Below are 10,403 nucleotides of genomic sequence, written 5' to 3'. Positions count from 1 at the left end.
TCACAGCCTGGCATTCACGAGGCAGCAGGAGACACGGGGAGCCCCCTGCGTGCTGTCGGGCCAGGGTGTCTCTCCTCCCCACTGGTCAGAGCGTTCTGTGTTTACTGTAGGCGAGTTCTGTCCAGGATTCGTGGCTGTGCCAGTCTGTGCGGAGGGAGAAGTCCTACTCCATTTTCCTGAAAGACGGTGTAGACAGAATTGGTTTTTTAAATCCAAATACTCTTCAATCAAGACATATTTTAGGGCCCCCCACACAGCTCAGTCGGGTAAGCGTCCGACTTCGGCCCAGGTCATGATCTTACGGTTTATGAGTTTGGTCCCCACATCGGGCTCTGTGCTGACAGCTCAGAGCCTAGAGCTGCTTCAGAATCTGTGTCTCCCTCTGTCTCTGTCCCTCCCCTGCTTTTGCTCTGTCTCTCAAAAATGAATAAACATTAAACAGTTTTTTAAAAAGACCTATTTCAGGACTGTTGTCTGTTGTCCTAATTCTCCATCTTCTTTCTAAATTTAGTAACATTTGCGGCTCAGCTCGACGCCTGGCACAGGAGACCCCACGGCTCCGGACACTCCTTGTCCAAGTGCCTCCCCTGGGAGCGCGCGCGTGTCTGCAGCTTCCGTCCTGTGGCAGGAGCTCCGCGCCGACCCTCTTCCTGATCTCTGAAGTCACTGAAGCTACGATCCCCTGGGAAGCACGCACCCCATAGTATTACCTGCTCCCCGGGGCTCCCGATGGGAAATAGGAGAAGGCGAGGAGTTTGGAAATGGAGATTGATAGATGGTGCTCTGCGCACCCGTCCCGTCTCTGCACACCCGTCCTGTATCGCTGGCCACTGGGCTCACTGATGTCCTCCCGGAGGGCTTCTGAATTTTTTGGGGAAGTGTTATTCCGACATTGGTGTCTGTCGAGACTCTTTGGTGCTGCATAAATGGTGGTCAGTAAAGACCTGCAGACCCGTGACTGCATCCTAAGGTGACTACAAGAATGACTTCGGGAGGAAAGGCAACTTTGAGGGCCAGCCACAGCCTGGAGAGGGGAGGCCGCCTGGGACCTTCCTCTCCACCTGCCCCCGACTCTCTTCCCATCACCCAGATTGGCCGGCGACGTTCACGGTGTAATTAAACAAATCCTCGTGCAAAGACTTTTGTTCACCTACGTCAGACCCTCCCAGGATCATCCTGGGGAGACCACCCTTTCCAGACACTCTACGTTTGTCTGGGTCTCCGTTCCCCGCCATTTGCATGATACATTTGAACTTGATTTTCTCTCTGCAAAGTCCTTTTCAGCTCTGAATTCCCATGACTTTTCAGTTCGGGGGAAGGCAGTGTCTAAATGCAAGGTTGTGATCACCGCTTTCTTTTTTTGTTGTGTAATTACGGTTATGTGAGAAAAATGCTCCCTTTGCTTAGCCAGGGCTTTGAAAAATGCGAAGTTAAATGTTCCAAGCTATTTTGCTTTAATCTTATGAGTCTTTATAAAGTAAGAAGCCAGCAGGATTATGAATCATGTAATGGGTTTTTGGGGCCTTTTCAGCATGTTCTTTACCAGGAAACAATAGACTGTCAGTCCCGTCCAAACACGACAGAAATTAATGCGTCCAAATAATGTGCTGTGTGACTTGTTGGCGGCTGTTGCTTAGCATTTTGGGCAGAATCAGTAGTTAAAAACCGAGGAGTATAAATAGAATGGGCTTGGAAAACTGTGAAACTCACGACACTAAGTCCAATTTTTATTTATATGCGATGGAAAAACCTTGGAATTTATTAATAAGTATTGGTTATTGGTTAAAACCTTGTTAAATTCCTTTGCATCATAAATATTGGGAATACATGAGGACAGTGTAGTATCTCCATTTCCAGACTTGAAAGGCTAAGGGAAGAGCTGTGTCACCGGCCGTTATGCACAGTGATGACTGGGGAGCCCTCACCCTGTGCTGCACCAAGCTGGTCTTCCAGGCCCGTGTGGCCCGGGCCTCCCCGTGGCCCGCAGCCGCCAGCGGACACGTCTGAGTGCTGTGTGCGCGCCGAAGTGTTTTCTTCCTTCCACAGCGTTCACCTGTCCTTGGGCCCTGCTCCCCGGGTACCAGAGATGGTAGCAACCCCTCCACTCCTCGGCGTTGGCCTCCTGGGGAGTGGCTGACCACATATTCAGGGGTCACACCCTCTCCGCCTTCCTCCCCGATTCTCTCAGCTCCCAAAACTCCACGTTGTCTCCGTCTTTCTTCAAATGCCCCTCATTAAGCACAGTCTCTATGAGAATTGCTGGAAGAAGGTCAGCTCCTGAAGTGCCTTGGGATTTCCATTTTCTCCACCCGAGAAGGGAGGCCCTCTGGACCGCTGTGCTCTGTCCTTGACCAGGTGAATTTCACTCCTTGGAATATTCACCTGATTACAGATGCTGAATTCTTTTGGTTTCATGATCTGTCCATTTGGCGATCTCTGTGAATGGATTAGTGGTTTACGGACAGATGGTCTCTGTTATACAGAGCAAAGGATTCTGGTCTCTTGCTCTTTTCTCTTTGTCTCTTTTCTGCTCCGTTAAGTGTCATCATGCCCATTGGGAAGTGGTCAGTTTTGTGTTTCTATGTTTATGCTTGCTCCGTGGTTGAAAGTTTAGAGCGAGAGCTGCCAGCCTTCCCTCTGTGTGTGTGTTGGCTACATTCAGAACGGCCTTTGTTTCGGGACACCCAGAGACCCTGTCAGTTAAGCATCTGACTTCTGCTCAGGTCATGATTTCACGGTTCGTGGGTTCAAGCCCTGCATCGGGCTCTGTGCTGACAGCTCGGAGCCTGGAGCCTCTTTGGATTCTGTGTCTCCCTCTCTCATTGCTTCTCCCCTGCTCATGCTCTCTCTCTGTGTCTCTCAAAAATAAGTAAATGTTAAAAAATATAAAAAAAAAAGAAAGGCCTTTGTTTCTCATTGTGTAAATGTTGGTATTTTCCTACCTCCAGATGGTATTACCAAATTAGATTATAAAGTCTCTGCATGAAGCTCTATTCTGGTTGGTTCATAGATAAATAAGTGATTATATAAATTCAATTCAATTCTGAGAAATGTAAGAAACTTAGCCTGTAATACTTTCAATGTGAAAAAGTTGTTCTTGTAGAAATCAATTTGGAAATGCATCAAGAATTCATGTTTACACAATTTTGACAAATCTTTGGCAAACAAGACTAGTTTCTTATTGTTTTAATGAAAACAAACTCTATTCTCTGAGCTGCCAGGCTGCAGTACAAAACAAATGTACGTTTTGTGTCTCCTTGGGAATAGTCTTCCTAACCCTGTGCAGGTGTGCTGACCGAGCTGATGGAGCAAGTTCAAGCATGGCTTCTCTTAATGCTTAATGCAAAATGGGAAATGGACGTTAACTCATATTTAACCATTGTTCTGACAAACTTGATTTCAAGAGTAATTATCCCAACTTGAAGGTAGTTTTCTAGACCTTTAGGTATTTTGAAAATCTTGGACAGATACCAAATTCACTTGATCGATGTCTTCTTTAGACACATGGATCTTTTGCAAGTCAAATCAAATATTGAAATGTTATTAACCATGGTTTAAGTTTCTGTACTTTTTTTTCTTATTTGTATTTGCTGCAGACAGATGCCAGTTCTCCTTAGGTTAAATTTCTGTGGGTAAATGTCACCAACACAAGTGTCTCAGGACCCTCAGTGGCCCGGGAAGCATACATATCTGTGAACGCCCTCACTGCCCACAATGTCTGTCTGTCCGAGTCCCCACCTGCCTCACGTATGAGCAGCAACACGGTGTTATCTCCTAGTCTCAATTATTCTTTAAAGGGTTAGTTTTGTCACAACATTGCTTCTTTAACTTGAATTTAGCATTTTCTCAGCCCGTGGTTTTCAACTGGGGACTCATATCATGGACCTGTGTAGTCTTTTCAATATTCAGGTGTTTAGGACCTACTTCAGGATAGTAGAGTCTCTTTACTTGATTTTCTTGGTAAGGTCTTGGCATGTTTATGACGCACTAAGTCAAGATTATCGTACGTTGTGTCTGAAGATACCTTTCTCTGTAAAGATTACTTTCATTCATTCTTACAAATTACAAAACTCCTACTCTTTGAAAACAGCACCAATTATTATGTTTATGGACATTTTCTCTAAAACCCACTTGGATTGGCTTTTTTCTGTTGGGCTGAAAGCCACAAAACAACTGAAGCCCTTGCCAGTTGTGTTATTCTTGTAGCGAACGCATCAGATCGTTCACTTCTGAAGATTATTGGTAGTAAATGAGCCATAGTTATTTTAAGTCTTTTCTCACCGATAGCTGTTTGTTCATTTTACTCTGGCACTTTCCTGAACTTGCTTGCAATGAGCTTCCGGTGAGAGCACTTGGCCTTCTCCAGAAGGAGGTTTCAGCAGAGCCCGGGGCCCAGGGCAGGCGCTCGGGGGCACGGGCTTCCTATAGGGTCATTCAGACCATCGAGGCCTCCACTGGTGGCCGACTCCGGACTTCCGGATCCCATTGAGGAACAGATGGCTCCTGACACTCTTCACTCAGGACCAAGTAGAACGAGAATTAACCAATTACAGTAGGTCTGGCCAAAGCTGATAAGGGTTGATGGTGGGCTTCATTTGGAATATGGTTGATGCTTTCCTGGTCTGTTTTCTGAATATATAAGAAGGTTCTTTCTCTTTCCTCTAAGATTTCTATAAGGTATAACAACTTGGTAGACTCTGATTTGTAATCTGCAACAATCACTTAAATGACATGGTGTCCTCCCTGTCATTTAAGTCTCTAGAATTCTGAGACTTTTATGGTGTCTTCTTATTTTCACGGCAACATGGTCATCTTCACAGGTTCAACAAGAGTCTGTCCTCATGACGAGTTCATGATTAGAAACACTGGTTATGCCACTGAGACTTTGACTAGAATGTCACATTTGGGAAGGATGCTCACTGAATCACATGGGACCAGATGTTCCCAAGGAGCTAAGGTCCACCTTATGGAGCTGATGCCTCTAATTCCTCTTGGCAAAACTGGGCTGGTACTTTACATGCCAGACTCCAAGCCTTACGAGTGAGTAAGGATGGTCACTTCCTGGAAGACTCAGAAATGCTGAGACAGCTTGGAGACCTCAAGAAGAGAGGCATCCGTCCAAATCTACATGCTTTGCGCGTGAAATCTGATGCAAGTTCTCAGTTTAGCTTCCTTGCCTCAGGAGTGTTTTGTAATCCAGTCTGAGGATCCTTAGGAAAACCTCCAACAAAGCAATCTTAAGAAGGCCTATACGGTCAATTATCATTCTTACAGCACCTAGGTAAAAATAAATGAAACCAAGTCTAATGAGATCAGTTTTATTTTGTGAACAAGAATAATCTTTCTTTGAGATTACTTTTGATCAAAAGGCTGTAGAGAGACATTTTGTGTTTCAGTGGAAAATTTGCACTTTTTGTAGCACACATCCTTCTGAGTTACCAGATGCTTGTGCACTGTCTTTGAATGATGTTATATTTTTTGTAAATTGTGGTTAAATGATAGATATGCAAATTCTCGTGTGGTAGAGATTTAGTTGGCTTTTCTGCTTGTGGAAAAGACAGATTTGGACTGGCTCTCTGCATTTAGACGGCTACTGTTGCCAAATTGCCAACTCTTGCCAAATTTAAAATGTCCCTGGGTTCTTTCCCATTTTTTTTCATTTCCCCCTCATTTGAAGTCACTGAAGACTAAAACCCGACTGCCACTCCTGCCTAGGTCTCCAGGGTGCCCCCAGATGGCCCATCTTCTCAGGATGTGAAGGAGACCTGGTAACTGAAGTCAATGACCTGTGTCAACCTGAAAATTGCCGTTTTGATCCACCCAGGGGTTTTGACCCAGTTCAAAAGTCCACAAATCCACAAAAGTGGATAAGGCAGTTTCTCTCCAACAGCCACCCTGACTTCATTTTAAGTGGCTCCAATCATGTCAAACTTTTACAGCTGATATGAATCTTCAGGAGCTCATCTTCATTGCTTTCGCTGACGGGAACCCTCTCTGCACAAGTTGCCATCTGGTCACTAAGGTTTGGTGAAATGCCCTTGTACAAGAAGTGACCAAGACCCACTATGGGTGGACAATATGACCATGAGTATTGATATTCTACCATCAAGGAACTCAATCAATGAATACTTTATCATGAATAAATGGAGATTTTGTGTATCATGAGCTCAGTATCTGTGAATGAATGGTAGAATGAGCAATTTTCTGTTGGCTTATGACACAAACCAGTGCTACCTTATGTACCATGAAATGGTGGCTTCTTCTGGTTTGTTTATGGATTATATACCTAGTACCTTGAATAGATCTGACTTATAGTAGTTATTTAGTAAATAATGGTGGAATGAATTAATGTCAGTACAACCAAAATAATCATTTTTTATAGTCTGTTTGCTAGGACTTTTATAAGTCAGTAGAAGAAACCCAACTTGAGCCAGGTAGATGAAAAGGAGATTTAATAAGATAGTATGATTTAATGAACTAATGCAAGGGTTGATCTTCGTCACAGAACCCAGAGCAAGAAGGACAAGGATACAGATGGGCCTCTAGCTCTCCTGGGTCGGGAATTGAGTGCAATTGGAATCTCTCCTTCTTTTCTGCCATCTTGGTCCCCCTCTACATCAGCCCCCTACTAGCTTCCCTCACCTCTGAGCTCCGTTGATTTTTATTACGAAGGCACAGTGAGTGGAGAGAGAGAGAGAGCTCTTCCTCCTTCACAGGGAGCACTGTCCTCTCTTCCAGGCCAGGCTGAGCACTGCAATTACCTGGTCTTTAGCCAGCCCAACCCCCATCCACTCAACCTATCCTGGGAGCAAGGTCAAGTGGACACTGCTGCAGGAGTCATATGGATAGAATGTACCTGGACAGTTTCCAGGAAATCGGGGAGCTGTTCCCACACCTGAGGGTGCATGATAGAGACCATGCATGTGGACCATGGCAGATCTTCCCAAAGTCACCAGCAGGGAACGATAAATAATTTCACAGGATGACTCACTTCTGTAGCTATGGGGGGATTACTCTTCTTGGTGGACACAGAAGACAATCCCATGGCCCAGAATACAAAGTTCCAATGGGGTCCACTGAGGTTTTCCCTCCTCTGGGTGAGACACAGGTTGGGTTTGGTTTTAAAGTCTTTCCAGCTGAAAAGAATCCTGTCTTGCTCTAGATGACTTAGCACATGGGACTCAACAGGCAGTTGCTCAAACGCTGGGATGGAGCCTGAGGAAGATCCTATCTGTGTTTGCAGATGCCCCCGAGGCCTACCGTTATAGCTTATAACTGTATTAAAATCAAAGCTTTGCTGGGATAGAGTTTACTGGCAGTAAAATCTTGCTTTGAAGTGTCCAGTTCAATGATTTTTAGTAGATTTACCATCACTGTGTGCGGGGGACCGGCCCACGCACCAGAGTCTAAGGGCCCCTGAGTAGGGGGTTGGTGTCGGCACAATGTCTATAAGAAAGGAGACAGATAAAGTGAATGGTGGCAAGATTGCCCTTTACTGTGATGCTTAGGGTCTTTATATACCATCAGTGATTACATCACTCTTCTAATGATTACATTGTTACTTCCAGAAAAAAATTATTTCCATGGTAGAGAAAACAGAAAATCAAAACAGAAATGAGGTACAATACAGAAGATCAAAAAACATAATTCATCAAAATACATCAGCGGGGTTTGTTTTATGTATATAGTGATATTATTAACTGAAGCTTATGACAGGGCTATTTTTTCTTAAAGGTGAACATGATGATTTACGGGTAAAGTGCCCCTGACCAGGAAGGGAGTTTCAATCTGAAAATTTGCCCAGTCACCGAAACTAATTAAAGGTCATAGAAAACTAACTCCAGTCTCTAATCCATCCTGATCAAGAGGTCATGCGCACATTCTCTAAAACAAAGGAAAGCAGGACCCAACAAGCCATATGACACCGTACGCTCAGTCTCCCAGGAGAGCGACTCAATCCTGATCCTCAACTGAGGGACCCAGTGCACCAGGGTCACACTTTCCAGACAAGCTGGAGATCTGCACGTTCCTGTTGGTGACTGACAGCAGGGTCTCCACAGGCCTTTTGGCTGAATGGGCTCCTACAACTGTGATCTAATTTTAGAAACTGTTCATCACACTAGAACGTAAAAGCACGCCCATTAGCAGACACCCCCTAAGTGCCCTGCCCGCACGCCGCCCTGTGCAGCCGCAGGCCCACTTTCTGTCCCCGTGGACCCTCTTGTTGTGGACACCTTCTATAAATGGAAGCCATCTTGATCTTTTGTGACTGCTTTCTTTCTTGTAGCCCAGCGCTTCCGATGTTCGTTTGTGTGTAGCAGGAATCGGTAGTTGGTTCCTTTGTGTTGCCCAGATGGACGTTATTTTTTTTATAGACCATCTTTGCTTACATCCATCCATGGCCTTGGGGGTATTTAACTTAAGTGTAGGTTTTGAGTTAGCGAATTAATTTTATTTTTTCATACAATGGCATTTATCTCAAAATAAAGTCACTGCCTTCTTGGAGAGATGCTAGACTTACTTTAGATTTAGCTTAAAAATCATGCTTTTAAAGTTTTTTTTTGTTTTTTTTTTTTTAATGTTCTCTCCCCTCGGGAGCACTAACAATAAATGCAGGAGGTAGAGGGTGTGTGATGGTTTTATTTGATCCTTGGCCCCACCTTTACGTTTTGTTTTGCTACTTTACTTTATTATATACTTGTTTTGTTGCGATTCACCTCAAAGTCCTTGTCTTGAAAGAGGAGAGAGGTAAATAAGTAAAGAGAAAACATTTAAAAAAAGAGGGGTCCCCTTGTCTCTGCTTCTCCCTGGTTTAGAGAATGAGTTGATTTGCCTTCAAGGTGGTTTGTGCCAATATATGATGTTTTTTGTTTATTTATTATTATAGTTTATTGTTGAGTTGGCTTCCATATAACACCCAGTGCTCGAGGTTTTGTTATCTGTAAAAAACATTCACATTTCTAAAACAATCTAATACCATCCAGTACTTTTCAAAGAACTTCATTTGTCTGTGAGCTAATTGCTTCAGTTTGTAATGATGTTTCTCAGACAGAATGTAGATTCTCCCTGTAAATGTCGAGAAGAAATATTTAAAAAAATATGCTGACTTAATTGCTCCCACAGATTTTTACAGAACGAGGTGAGGCACCAGTGGGCATTTGTGCATGAACACTGCTCACAATTTCTCACCTGTGCAGAGTGACACAGGCTGTGATGTGTTTTCTTGGGCCGTGCAAGGACCTTACCATGCAGCATCTTTAGGTAGAAGCCTTCTCTCAAATATATGTAGCTACGTCCAGTATTTTTACTTACACAAGAAGCACAAGGTGTTTTTTGTGGTGTACAATGTTGTGATTGGAATTTATAGTGGCCATGATATTTAAAATTTATTACCTTCCTTCCAAATGGTTAAGTCAGCTTTTACAGGACTATGAATGTGAACGTAAGTTTTAAATTCGAAAAGAATTTGAAAAAAAGCCATAATAAAAGTGTTAACTTTTCATATTGCTGTGAGAATGGCAAGAGGAAGTTATAATTTTATCTATCATGATTTCATAGTTCAAATTTTCAGTTTTATGGGAAATTACAATTTTTCATGCATTTACCACCTCACTATGTATATCCAAAGCTATCAGAACTTCCACGACCCTTCTTTGAAGATCCAAAGACGTCCTTCCCAATTCTACCCGCTTACAGACTTATGTTAGCCTTGCAAAGGCTCCATTAGGACCCTACTCCCCAGCCCCCCGCCCCCCGCAAGTGTCTCATCTCCGAAGGGGGACGCTTTCTGGTAGATTACGAGATGTTATTACAGGAACTCAGGAGAGTCTGTTCTTGACTTTCTGGAGCCGGGGCCCTTGGGGAGGGCGTCCCTGGGACTGTCTCACACCAGGGTCGTCCCCGGGTATCTGTCTAGGATGAGTCACGGCTCCCTCCACTGGCAGCAAGTGCTTGTCCTCCGTGGACTTTCCCAACCAGTGTGCACCCTCTTCCACCTGCTCCTTTACATCCATCTTCCTCATCCCTTGCTGGTTGGAAATCTCCAGGTGGTTCGCTGTGTCCTTGTCCCCAGCTGGTTCTGACCGCCTTTCAAAGAGGTCACGTCAGTTTGGTTGCTTCAGGCAGGTCAGCAAAGGACTGTGGCCCGAGGGTCTGGGCGAGGACCTGCCCCTGCTGGGGAGCTCCTGGAAACGGGAGTCCCGGTGACGGAATCCAGTGTCTGCCCAGCTGCCCGGCCTTCTCAGTAGCCGCCCTGTGGTCACCTTATCTCCGAGCCTGCAGAGACCTCACCTTCCCCGTAAGCAGGACCTCAGGGCAGGTGCAGGACGTGGAGACACCACAACCCCTGGGACTGATGACGTGAATGTCGACATTGCGGCCTCTCTGGAGACCGGTGCGAGGCT

Source organism: Suricata suricatta, chromosome 14 (genome assembly GCF_006229205.1).
Source record: "Suricata suricatta isolate VVHF042 chromosome 14, meerkat_22Aug2017_6uvM2_HiC, whole genome shotgun sequence".
Lineage (NCBI taxonomy): Eukaryota > Metazoa > Chordata > Mammalia > Carnivora > Herpestidae > Suricata > Suricata suricatta.
This window is presented reverse-complemented; position numbering follows the sequence as displayed.